The sequence below is a fragment of the Macrobrachium nipponense genome, chromosome 13 (assembly GCF_015104395.2).
Source record: "Macrobrachium nipponense isolate FS-2020 chromosome 13, ASM1510439v2, whole genome shotgun sequence".
Taxonomy (NCBI): domain Eukaryota; kingdom Metazoa; phylum Arthropoda; class Malacostraca; order Decapoda; family Palaemonidae; genus Macrobrachium; species Macrobrachium nipponense.
Genome location: NC_087206.1, coordinates 100,783,670 through 100,796,651, shown reverse-complemented (window position 1 = coordinate 100,796,651; position 12,982 = coordinate 100,783,670). Strand labels below are relative to the sequence as shown.

Genomic DNA, 12,982 nt, shown 5'->3' with positions numbered 1-12,982 from the left:
AAAACAAATTCAACTGGCGAATTAATGTCAATTTTGGGTTTGTTTCCTCCCTCTTTAGGGCTTTATATTCTTCTGGAAAGTACTCTCTGCACGAGAACAATTGTTTTGATCTTTCCTTCCTGCAACTCTTCCAGAGTCAAACCACCAGTTTTTCTGTCATTGGTTGATAGTTTGCAATTCTTTATAAATCGCATTATCCAAGCTATGGTCTTAAAGACCTTGTCAGCTCTGCTGAATCTTTCCCAATCCAGCAGGCGTGTTGCATCTATGTCCCCTACAACATTGACCACAATGTCCTGTTCACCCTGCATGTGTGTACACCCCACCCATGACCTATCAATTGGCAGTGTGTGATTTTTTAACCAAGGGGGTCCCTCCCACCAAAAGGAGTTTTTTGCTAACACCTTAGTCCTCTTTCCCCGTGTCAACCAATCACTGGGATTTTCAGAAGAGGGTACGTAAGACAGGACTGACCCCGGAATCAAAGAGTTAATCTCAAATTAAACTCTGTTTCTCACAAACACAGGCAGAACATTACTGGACACAATCCAGCTAAGGGCGACTTTACTGTCTGACCAGACATATAATTGTTTAAACTCCTTCTCATCAAAGGAGTCAATAATAAATTTGGCCATTTCTTGCTCCTAGCAACAATGCCAGTTAGTTCCAATTTCGGAATAGTCAATTCCTTGATGGGCGCCACTCTACCCTTTGCCATAATTATATTAGAGCTTTCACCATTTGCTCTATAGGCCACACAACCATATGAAAGTTTCGCGCTAGCATCGTCGAGCGAATAATTGTGCAAGGTTATCACCAGTTCCCAGGCTAGCACTCCTAGGAAAAGATATTTCAATACACTTCTCTAAGTCCCTTGCGTAATTCACTCCATTCCTCTTGTAGCGGGTTGGCAAGTTGTTCGTCCCAATCCAGATGTTGCTTCCACAATTTCTGCAAAATATCCTTGCTTTCATAGTAACAGGGAGAAGCAATCCCAATGGATCGTATATTTGGGCAACGGTACTGAGAATCTCTCGCTTTGTTTGACTCGATCTATTAATACTTGTTGGATTTATAGTTAAGACGTCTTTAATTATATCCCAATTCAATCCCAATACTTTATGAATTTGTTTTTGTTTGGCTTCAATTTGATAAGCAGCAGCAATAGTTTGTATAGACTCGCTATTGCTAACCCACTCCTTCAAATATAAGTGAGCCTGAGCAAAAATTTTGTTGGCATTAAAGAATAAATCCATCAACTCAGATTCACTATTAGCCGTAAATTGTAAATTATCTACATACAAACCCCTCCCTTCACAATCTTTCCACTACATTCACTGTATTGGACCGGGTAACCACGAGACCACAGTGGACAAGTGATGCTTGATGGTTGCATTTAGAAGAAAAGGTGAACATGTAGCTCCAAATAATACTACTCTAAAAATCTGTATACTATTAATTTTACTATTGGGATCTGTTGGATTTTCCAACCACAAAAAAACGCGTATAATTGCGATCTTCTTCACGCAACTGTACCATTAAAAATGCCTTCTCAATATCACCAATACAAGCAAAGGTGTTAGTTCTAAATTGCAGCAGGACTCTGAGTAGATCAGCCGTTATGTGTGGTCCAGTCCATAGACAATCATTCAGACTTAATCCATTTTTTACCTTGTTTTGATGAGCAATCAAACACTATTCTTATTGGAGTAGTGGCACTGTCTTAAGCACTCCATTGATGTGCCAACGTAAATGACAATCCACATCAGATTTATTATAGATCACCTTCTCAATGAATCCTCTATCTTCTTGCTCTTGCAAGATTTTCTGATAATGATCAAGTAATTCCACATCCTTCTGAAACTTGATGGTCTGCTGTCGAAGTCTGCTCATGGCTAAACCAAAATTTGTCTTCAATCTAAATCTATTGGTTCTCCAAGGCAACGCCACAACATACTGTTTATCAATTTCAGAATATGTTATAGTGCTCTCAAAGTCCTTTAAGACCCTCTGGTCTTGTTCTCGCAACTCACTGCAATCTATTCCCAATCTGTCCAAACTCCACAATGCGTCCAGATCAGTCTTGGGATTTCATTATGAGTAGCTTCAATTTTTCAGTTTGTACAGCTAGCTTCAAAATTGTCACATGAGTCTCCCTAGTGGGGGAAGCACTGCATGTGCCTGTCACCACATAACCGAATATGGTCGGCAGCAATATTAAGTTTCTAACCCTTTTGAACCCTGGATGCAAAATATTGTAACATTATCAACCCCTATTAACAATTCAATAGTTGATTGATTCTCAACAGGCAAATCAAAATCTTTATCAGCCAAGTTGATCTTAGTTTTACATAAAGACTTCAAACTTCTCTTAACGTCAAATTTCTTCGCATATTCTGGCAGCTCATCCACCACTATGCAGTCCATTATTATCAACTTATCTTTATGCGGTATGGCTACGCTTATCATCTCGTATTCATGAACAGGTTTACTAGTTAGATAACCTCTCAAGGCTATCTTTTCAACTCCTTTGGACCTATATTGCAGTCTCTCTAGAGCTGATCTTTTAATGAACGTTCTCTCGGCACAAGTATCCAACAGCCCTCTAAGTCCTACCATGCGACCTTTCTTTCCCTTTCAGGGAATTGTTGCTGTTGGCAATATGGATTGCTTACCTGACTTATTTGGTTTGTCCTGCTCATTTACTGATAGCGTTCCCACTTGTACACCACTTTGTTTATTCTTGCTTTGCTTTCCGGTTTGGTCCTTATCACACAAGATGCGATGATGTCTCATCTTACAACCATTAATGCAACTTGGTTTGTCACAGTCCACACTAAAATGCTTCTTAGAAGCACACACAAAACATAACTGTAAAGCTCTAATGCGATTCAACTTTTCATCTCTGGTTGCGTAAGTTTGCACTGTGTCCACCAATGTTCTTTATCACAAAGAGCACATCTTTTGGATTGCTGATAACTGGACTTTTTTACATTTCCCTTTCCCTTGGTTTTTTGTCTAACAGCTTGGGATTGATTTACTGTGAATGTTGATATTGACGACAGGTTTTCAGTTTTTATTCACATCAGTTGAAACAAAGGTTCTTAGATTGCAAATTTCCTCTTCTAGGTATTTTTTTAAAGGTGTCTAATACCAACCAATCGTCTCCACACCTACGCTTCACCGTCTCACTGACGCTTTGAGGCAATTTGGTATAGAGCAAATAGTATAAAGCTCATTTAATTCCAGCTTTTCACTTTCAAGCGATCTTATTGAGCATTCAAAATTAGCTCTGAAAGTTTGCAACGATTCAGAATTGGCAGCAGGAGACTCCATTTCTAGCAATCTTCTCACCAGAACATGCTTAATCTCATCTCTCTTTCCATAAGTAGATAGGAGAAGAGCTACAGCTTGTGGATAATTGGCAGCCTCAAATTTAAATCCAGAGATTAATTTCGAAGCTTCTCCTGTGAGCAAACTTCGTAAATATGAAACTTCTGAATTGGTTCCAAGTCTTTCCGCTGATGTACTGACACAGGTATAGTTCCCAGAAGGAATTCCATTCTAATATATCTCCAGAGTAATGTGGAAGATCCAGTTTGGGCAATCTAACACTGGCTGTAGGTAGTGGCGGTGGTTGTGTTAGCGGATTTAGTAACTTCAAACTGTTAGTAATAGAGCTATTGAGTCTGCCGATGTGTGTACGGACGTCTCTTGCATATTCAGCTTGATTTATCATTTCATCAGACATTTCTTCTTCTTTAACTGAATCCAAAATTTTGTTCATCCAAAACAAGAACTTTGTTCAAATTATCTAAAAGAGAATCCCTAAGGGAAGTTATAGCATCAATATCAGTTGAATCGATCACTTCGGGTCATCTTCCCAATAAAACGTGTGATAACGGATTTATAACCGCCACGTCTACGCGTCAACGACTCCATCGTGACAAGACCAAACTCAGAAAATACAAATACAATATAATATTCAAAATTTCAATAATTAATAAATATGCATCCAACTATAATAACTGGGTTCAAAAGTTAAATTAGCAAATTTTCACAAAAGTGATTCATCACCCAATAATTTTCTCCCAAATTAAACAATCAATGAAAAGGAGAATTTTATTATACGTGCGTAGTGGAATGTGCAGGCCCTGTCCCATACTTAACCCAGCCCTAAATCTGAAGGGGAAGGACGGGGTAACCACGATCCTACTCACCTTCTACCACCCTTTACTTTTCACATATTTGTTTGACTCAACGCAAATACGTTGAGCCAACGCCCTGTAACTTTTATGAAAATGAATCCCATCTCTTGCTAAATCACATTCTGATAATAAAGTAGGGATCACCCTAACTCTTGTATCTCGCTTTAATTTTTTGTTTAAATAGTTTTTTCTTTTTTGATAGTTTTCGGCAGAGGTTCTAGATGGTGTTTTACGTATTTCTATTAACATAACAAAACCTCTGAATTATTGACTGTGCGTAGACTTTCTACCAATCCTAGAATATTTTTGTGAACACTATTCACCAGGTTAGGGTTATTCTCCTGGTACATCTAAGTCATTGCTACCTATGAACAAGATAGTGATACTAGGCCCATAGGTATAAGTTCGGTTATCAGGCCAGGTGTCATAAGGTTGGTTGTACAGCCCCTGGTCTACCAAATGTCTTATATTCTAAGGGTTCCAATAATGCCGATCTACCACTATTAAAACAATTCTCCATATGGGTGACATGAGAATGTCCCACAATAGCTACTTTACGATTCATATTAAATTGTTATGAGAGATATAATATTCTAACAAGAGAAAATTTACATTAATTCAAAGTAAGGGAAAAAGACAAAAACCAATAAAATTTTAAGGCTTAAGGCAAGCAGGACAAGGCCTTACTAATTTAGTTAAAACTTCATGTTCAAAACTGTTTTAATCAAACCTGAATACCCTCTTACCTACAAATGGCGCGAAAAAAAGTAAATTTAATGTTCCTTGCGGCACCTCAAAATGAGAAAAGGAAACGGGTTAACCACGTCTGTTATGTAGGCAGGATACCGCATACTAATTTAAAGAAACGCGCAAAAACAAAATGAGACAACAAGGTTATGGAGGGCAGGCATTATCCAGCAAAACATCAACACAACATAGTTAATAGCAAGAAAACACTGCATAAATGTCCTACAGAATAACCAACGGTACTAATCGTAACACGTGACTAAACCAAAGAATTATTATATGATCGGCGTTCAAAACTAAGAAATTATCGAAAATCTCACAAATTTCACATAAACCTGGTTAACACGGCAACATATTTCTGCGGACGTATACTAAAGATTCACAAAACTGGCTTACGACATCATATATACCGCGGACAAGTACTACAAACTTTTACCAACTTAGCTCACAACACCAAATATACTACCGACATATCCTGGTCACGGCACCAAATATTGTTACTCATTAGGGTCAAACAAGCAACAACATATATAATGACTTCAGTCAATTACAGAAATTACTAATTACCAGATTCGTTTAAGAGAACTCAAGACCCTTTCTCTACATAAAGAATTCATTGCGTTGTGTTACAGACATGAAAGGACATATATACTATATTCTATTGTGTTTTGCCCCCGAATTATTACTTACTAGTTTGACATGAAGTTGTTGCCGAGTTCGGATTACAATAGGCACGGGTAAACCACGATACCACTAATATATATTCAATCTTACCCAGTCACGGAATCCCACGCACAGATATGCATATCCCTAGCGATTTATCCCAGTCAAGGCAAATTAAATAATATATCAGATAATACTCATCCAAACTTCGGTTGATTAATCCATCCACTTCAATAAATGCTGGGAAGGAACGACATCGTTAATCGAAGTGAAATCCTTTTCACTCTGATTAAGTTCTCCCGTTACCAACCCACTCTACCAGTACCAATGTTGAGAAACGACTGACTTCATACCCTTTGCTCACTTCTGTGTCGAAAATAATATGTTCGCTCTCTCACCCAAACACACGACTTCGGCCTCGTTCGCTCACGACAAAATTAACAACAAAACGAACGAAGCCACCAAACCAACACGAACCGAACGAAACTATCAAACAACTTACATCGCATTGTTAACCAATTATACAAACCATTCACAAGACAATATTCCTTGGTAACAACGCTTATTACAATTAAATATAAATAAAAAACATTCATTTGTACACAACCTGCACATTTCCACTTAACGCTATGTAATATAAAGGACATTTTCCATATACAGCATGAACATAGATATTCAATAAAAATTGATTTTCCATGTCGTTATTGTAAGTAACGACAAATTCTGTCTTTTTAGTACGTATAATAATAATAAAATAATAATAATAATAATAATAATAATAATAATAATAATAATAATAATAATAATAAAACACCAAGAGATGAAGGACACGATAAGGAAAGAATATATGCAGAGAGTAAAGGCGATACTCAAGTCAAAACTCAACGCCGGAAATATGATAAAACCCATAAACTATGGCACCTATGCAGTGCAAGCAGGAGTAACATTCACAGGTTCGGAGATCGAGGAGGTTGGTGCAACTGCCTGTTGAGTTTGGGATTACTTAACACACGAACCAGCACTTCGATGATGGGCTGTTATCTTCTCGCCCCGCCCACCTTTTTAGATGCTCTTCGGGAGGGAACTATCCTCTCCAGAGGAACACCGTTTAGGTGTTCGAAAGTCTTTGTTCTATTTTTACATAGAAATATATTTTTAATATAATTGTGGATACTAATTCCAGCAAACACGCACTATCGCACAGCTGATCTTCGGTCATTTATGTACCATACAATCCCACAAATACAGTGCGGAAGTTCCACACTCGAGGCTTGTCTGGTAGTAGAACCCAACATAATTTCATCTCCGAAATATGTAATCTCTTTCTTCCTCTGTGTTTCTTGACTCATTTAACCAGTTTCCTTAGAGACCAAGCTTATCATCGCTTGAGAGGCTCATTAACACGTTTACACCGGTACTCGAATTAGATGCCGGGGATGTCATGACCATCTCATCTCTAAAAAAAAAAAGAAAATAAAAATGCGCCGAAGTTTTCTGTACAGCGTATAATGCTGTATGAAACTCTAAGCGCCGGCCTATGAATCTTTCAGCGGGCCGTGGTCAGACGCACGATCAGGACTAAATTTACCCTTAAATAAAACAAAAACTACTGAGTCTAGAGCGCCGCTATCTGGTAAGCTTGATGATTGAAGGGTGCGTGATCTACATACCTATTTGCAGCCATCTAGCTTCAGTAGTTTATAATATCTGAAGGCGGACAGAAAAAGTACGGACAGACTGACAAAGCCATCTCCATAGTTTTCTTCTACAGAAACAATTAAACTAAAAGTGAAAAGATAAATACTTCTATCATTTTTTAAAATCACACGATATAATCATTTCAACAACACATACCAGACATCTGCTTTCTTTTCTTTAAAGCTCTAACATTTCATTCCGTTGAACTCACCATTTGGATTTTAATCTTTCTTTTATACTTTTCTAGTACTGTTTTAATATGTATGTATGTATGTGTATATATATACATATACATACATAGATATATCTGACATATATATATATATATATATATATATATATATATATATATATATATATATATATTAATGCTTAAGAAAATAAATGCTTCTCGTTATGTCCTCATAAGTGTGCCAATCTAAAATAATGAAAAATGGAAATAAAAAATAAAATACTACGCCTACACTCTCGGTACAAAAAGAGAATTCGTATTCGAACTGGTAACATCCATAAAAGAGCAGTAAAACGACATTACACGCACTGGCGAGTCGGCTCTGAGGAGGAACGCAACCTTTGGGAACCGTTCCTTTTGAATAGGAAGCTATTTAGTGCATCACAGAAAGCCCGTATAAATACCTTTTCTTGCAATCCGATTAGAGTTGGTTTACCTGATTTCCATTATATTGCGATGTTAAACGTGTTTGTTTTGTTTGTTTGTTTGTTAGTATGGTGTTTTTACGTTGCATGGACCCAGTGGTTATTCAGCAACGGGACCAACGGCTTTACATGACATCCGAACCACGTCGAGAGAAATACACATCTCTCACTCTTCAACGGAATGCCCGAGAATCGAACTCGCGGCCACCGAGATGGTACGTCAACACCATACCAACCCCGTCACTGAGGCGCTATGTTAACTTGTAAATTTAAAATCAACATGAACTGAAGTGCCCTCAAGAGACGACACAGTTTTTACACATTATTTTGGTTCGATAAATCCAGTGGAATGGCTATGAAATTCTCCTTTACTGGAATCACGAGCGGAATTTAATGTTACTGAAACGTAGCCAAGTCGCATACTTTGATGATAAATATTCTAACGAATTGCTCACACCTAGGGTGGACATTTTGAAATATACTTTGAAAAATGCTATGACATCACGTCTGGAATGTTTCGCCTCCACATTTCTAATTAGAAAATTGGTTTCTTCTCTTTTCCAGACAATCTGAAGGACAGGAAGCATCCTTAGGCAACATCTGGTAAGGACTGGTAAGTAACATTTTACAAAATGTTAGCAAGATATGGCACACACCCGGGCAATCAACGACTATACTGAAAGAAAACCGACTCACACATTTGCAAATAACAGTAGACACCGCTAATAACTAAGCACTGATTTGTTTGTGATTGATCATCACTCTCTCCTATGAATTTCTAATAACAGATTAACTTCCTGGTGACAACAATATGCAGAATTTGGAGGAAATTCTTTGGAATAACTACGTCACATTTTTCCTTATTTCGACCAAGAAAGTCAACATGACATTCTTCACCGTATGTACAAGTGTACCTATTGCATAAATATTACCGTGGATATTTCGGCCTACATGAAAATATGACTTTCGTAAAAAAAATAAATAAATAAAAACATAACTTGTAATGACCAGAAAATTCCAAAATCTACATCCCAAGTTCAAACAGCACAAATTTTACCAAAAGTAGAAAGGATATCATATATTCTGTGAATTTAAATACACAAGTAGGCACTCCTTACCTGCTTCTGTTACAAATAAAACGGAATTGCTGTCTACCTGATGAGCGAAAGGAATAATGAGAAATGTTAAACATACGCAGTCGTAGTCAAAGCAGAAAGGGTTACTGCGATGTTTCAATTATTTCACGTTAATTTGACCATCATATAAAAAAATTTTCTGAATATTATATACAAAAATGTTTCGACCATCATATATGAATAAATAAGACTGAGTTCCAGAGTACGTAAACAAAAAAAAATGACATATATCTAAGCTTTTTATACATCTGCAGTTTTTTTTTATAACGTGCTTAGAACGCAGGAAATACAATCGACTTCTTTTCTGATTGCGTATGTAACAATATTCAGTGTCATTACATAGACACACAAAAGACTTCAATCGAATTCAAAGCTTGCGACACGACCGGACTGCAACGTTCCTTGGGCAATATGTCTGTTACTCAAGCTAACCAAATTACGGAGAAGAAGAATCTGCAATAACTCCTAACCGTGACATCGAAGTCGCACGAGACGGGTTGCTTGCAAACGACAGTACGCGCAGCTCCTCCCCGCCAATAAAAAAAAAAAAAAAAAATAAAAAATTAATAAACTCCTGATAAAATGGAACTTGACGTTAAAAATCCCCATCAAAATGGATGTAAGACTGCGTGGCCAAAGTCTCGAAAACAAGGTTATAAAAACCGAAACCATAAACAACAAGAATGCATTCAGAAACAACCATAAAGTGTTTCAGATAGCAGTCCCCAAGAATAAAAATAACACCAAGTCCATAAGAAGTGAAGGAATGGGGGAGTGATGGAAACAATTAATTGTTTGACCTGTTTATGTAATCTGGCGCTGCTACGACAGTAGTCATTGACGCCGATGGGATGTTTGGTCGCAGGGAGGGAGGAGAGGAGTAAAAGAGAGAGAGAGAGATAGAGAGAGAGAGAGAGAGAGACACCCACATCATCTCCCAGGGGCGCTTATCCAACAATGACGTCAGTCACCGTTGAGGAGAGATGATTCGGACGCCTTTGGCCGTGATACTCTTTAAGATTCGAGGGAAAACTGAAGACTCATCGTCATGTACCGTATGAAAATTGTTTATGAACTAAGGTCGCCACTTTCTCTCTCTCTCTCTCTCTCTCTCTCTCTCTCATTTCTGGCAATATTCTCACTCTCTCTTAGTTACTTCAAGAATAAAATTCTTGACCTTTCTAGCTTCAGTGCTTAATTTTCATAAGTTTTAATAGCAAGTAATGAAATAAATTGCTTTTTTTCAGCTGCAATGAAATTATACATAATACAATATATTTCTAATTAATTCCTTCCATTTTTATCTACGAAATAATTCAAGGCAGTTTTAGTTATAATTGATAGGCGAACTGGTCTCCTTTACGTGAAATTACCTTTGAGGTTTAAGATTAGATAGTCTGTGAAAAATACGCATCATCGATGACTCTTACTTTTTTTTTTCACTATAAATTGTTGTGCATCGTTAATAGTGCACTGTCATAACCAACGTCAACGTTTCTCTTTGGAATTTACTGATTTTCATCTCAGTGAAATCAACTCGGAGTTTTAAACCTTTTGTTAATAAATTATAGTATACGAATATCGTACCGTATTTATGAAATCAAGAACCCATCAATAATATTATTCCCGAACATCCAAAAACAATGTTTCCTAAAAGAGGACGACTTCAGAGCAAAACAATTCTAAAACCTACTGCTGCTTCTTACCCCATGAACGCGAAGTTGGGAATGAAACATCAGTGTCCTAAACTTTCGTTGTGGAATAACAAGACGACAACAGCTGTCATCTTTTAGAAGCATCAGCCACTTCAGGCACGAAAACAGAAGCCTCTGCAACGAAAGGAAAACGTTTCACTTTCATAATTATTCAGCAAAAGCGGCCATCGGCCTCGACACTTCATTTCCTGACACGAACGTTCACGAACAAGAGGGAGGAAGGGCATAGGTAATGGAACTACAATTTTCAAGACATGAGTATAAATTCATAGCCACAAGATGTATGGGAGTTTTTATTTTCCATAGCCTCTTTTTATTATTGAATTAAATTGAATATAGAAAAATTAAGGCCAAAGGCCATGCACTAGGACCTATGAGGTCATTCAGCGCTGAAACGGAAATTGGCAGCAAACGGTTTGAAAGGTGTAACAGAAGGAAAACGTCGCAGTTGCATTATAAATCAATTGTTAGGAGAGGTTGAAAAGTAAAGATGGAAGAAAGAGAATATGAGAGGATGTACAATAAAAGGAAGGAAAGGGGTTACAAGCTAGGGGCCTAAGCACGCTGCAAAGAACCCTAAGCAATGTTTTTCACTATTATAGCATAACTATAGTAGATTCAGATCAACCTTGCCTTTGATGTCTAGGCCCGTCCCTTACAACGCTCCTGATTGGCTGTTGATAACCCAGTCAGAGGGCTGGAAACTCTTAGTCTCTCGAGAGAGTTCACATAGGCAGGATGTGTGCTCTTCCTCTCCTGAGGGATACGTTTTAACGTATACCCCAGGAGAGGTGGAACACACATCCTACCCACGTGAACTCTCTCGAGAGACAGAGTTTCCAGCCCTGTGATTGGCTTATCCAACAGCCAATCAGGAGCGTCGTAAGGGACTGGCCTAGACATCAGATGCACGGTTGACGTGAATCTACTATACCAACTTACGGGTTATTCTCGACACTTTCTGTCAATACTGACTCTTGTTTCTTTAAACTCGCTTTACGGTTTCGGTACTGAGATTTTGACTTACTACAAATAATAAAAGAAAGTTCACTGTGATAACCGTCATTAGATGTGATTTCGGCATGCCATATATATCTATTCAACCGAAAATCATAAAAGTTATAGGACGATACATGGCTATTATATCAGACGCACGCTTTGCTGGCTGTCATAAATATGTTTTAAGAAAGAACTTTCCTCCACCAGTGTCATATTATCATATCGGACTTTTACAATTAAAGATATCTTTTTACCCGTTGATATTGTGTTTAGGAGGAAATTACAACGACGCATTACGAGATAAATAATATTTTTATTGTTCAAATAATGTGAAACGCTTCAAAAGTCTATTTAATGAGTATTAATCTAAATTAATGAACAATCTATCACCAATACGGAAAACGCTAATCGTAGACGGTGCTATCAAAATCGTTGGCCCCGGAAGTTGAAATCATTTGCTTCAAGTTATGAGTAATTTAGTAAATAAATTCACTTTTACACTCATACAGAAACAGACACCCCTAAGCACACAAACATCAGCGCACACACTCACAAGCGCGCGCGAACACGCACACACACACAAGCAGTGCGTGTATATATATATAAAATCATGTGCGCGCGCGCGCTCATGTACATAGTATATTATTTTTGCTATACCAACAAATATGCGGTGATCTCTCAAACTGCATCCCGTGAAGTTCTCCTTCCCTACTCGACCAGAATCAGCCTTTAATGACGGAAAACCCTTCATCATGCAACCTCTCAGCGCCATAAGGCAGGTAAACAATCACCTGGCGATAAGGGAAAACAAGTGATATGCGTGACCCACTTTCTGCGCAATGACATTCCATATTCAAAATAACGTCATATTAAAAAAGGCTTCTTCATTTCCATGCTTACCTTACGTTTACCAAAGGTTCTTAGTTTATTAAGCAAGTATGAACAATGTTCAAGGTTTACTTTCAATCCATATTCATTTGAAATGAGTCATGCGTCAAATCAGTGACGAACTACCATACATACATTCATACATACATAGTAGTATGCACACAAATGTAATCGCAAACAGTTCACGAATAAGTATATTAGGCTCTTTGCCCTTTATTGAATATACGCCTACTATATTCATTCTCAAGATAATAGGGAGTTGGAGAACATA

At 37.6% G+C, this 12,982-nt stretch overlaps 1 protein-coding gene across 1 annotated transcript in view; it reads left to right on the top strand.

The window, feature by feature from the left end:
- LOC135225230 (mucin-5AC-like) overlaps positions 1-12,982 on the top strand; it is a 198,007-nt gene that overhangs the window by 149,282 nt on the left and 35,743 nt on the right. Inside the window, exon 3 of the mRNA XM_064264556.1 lies at positions 8,538-8,586. The gene's annotated coding sequence lies outside the window, so the exon portion shown is untranslated. The remainder of the gene's footprint in view (positions 1-8,537; positions 8,587-12,982) is intronic.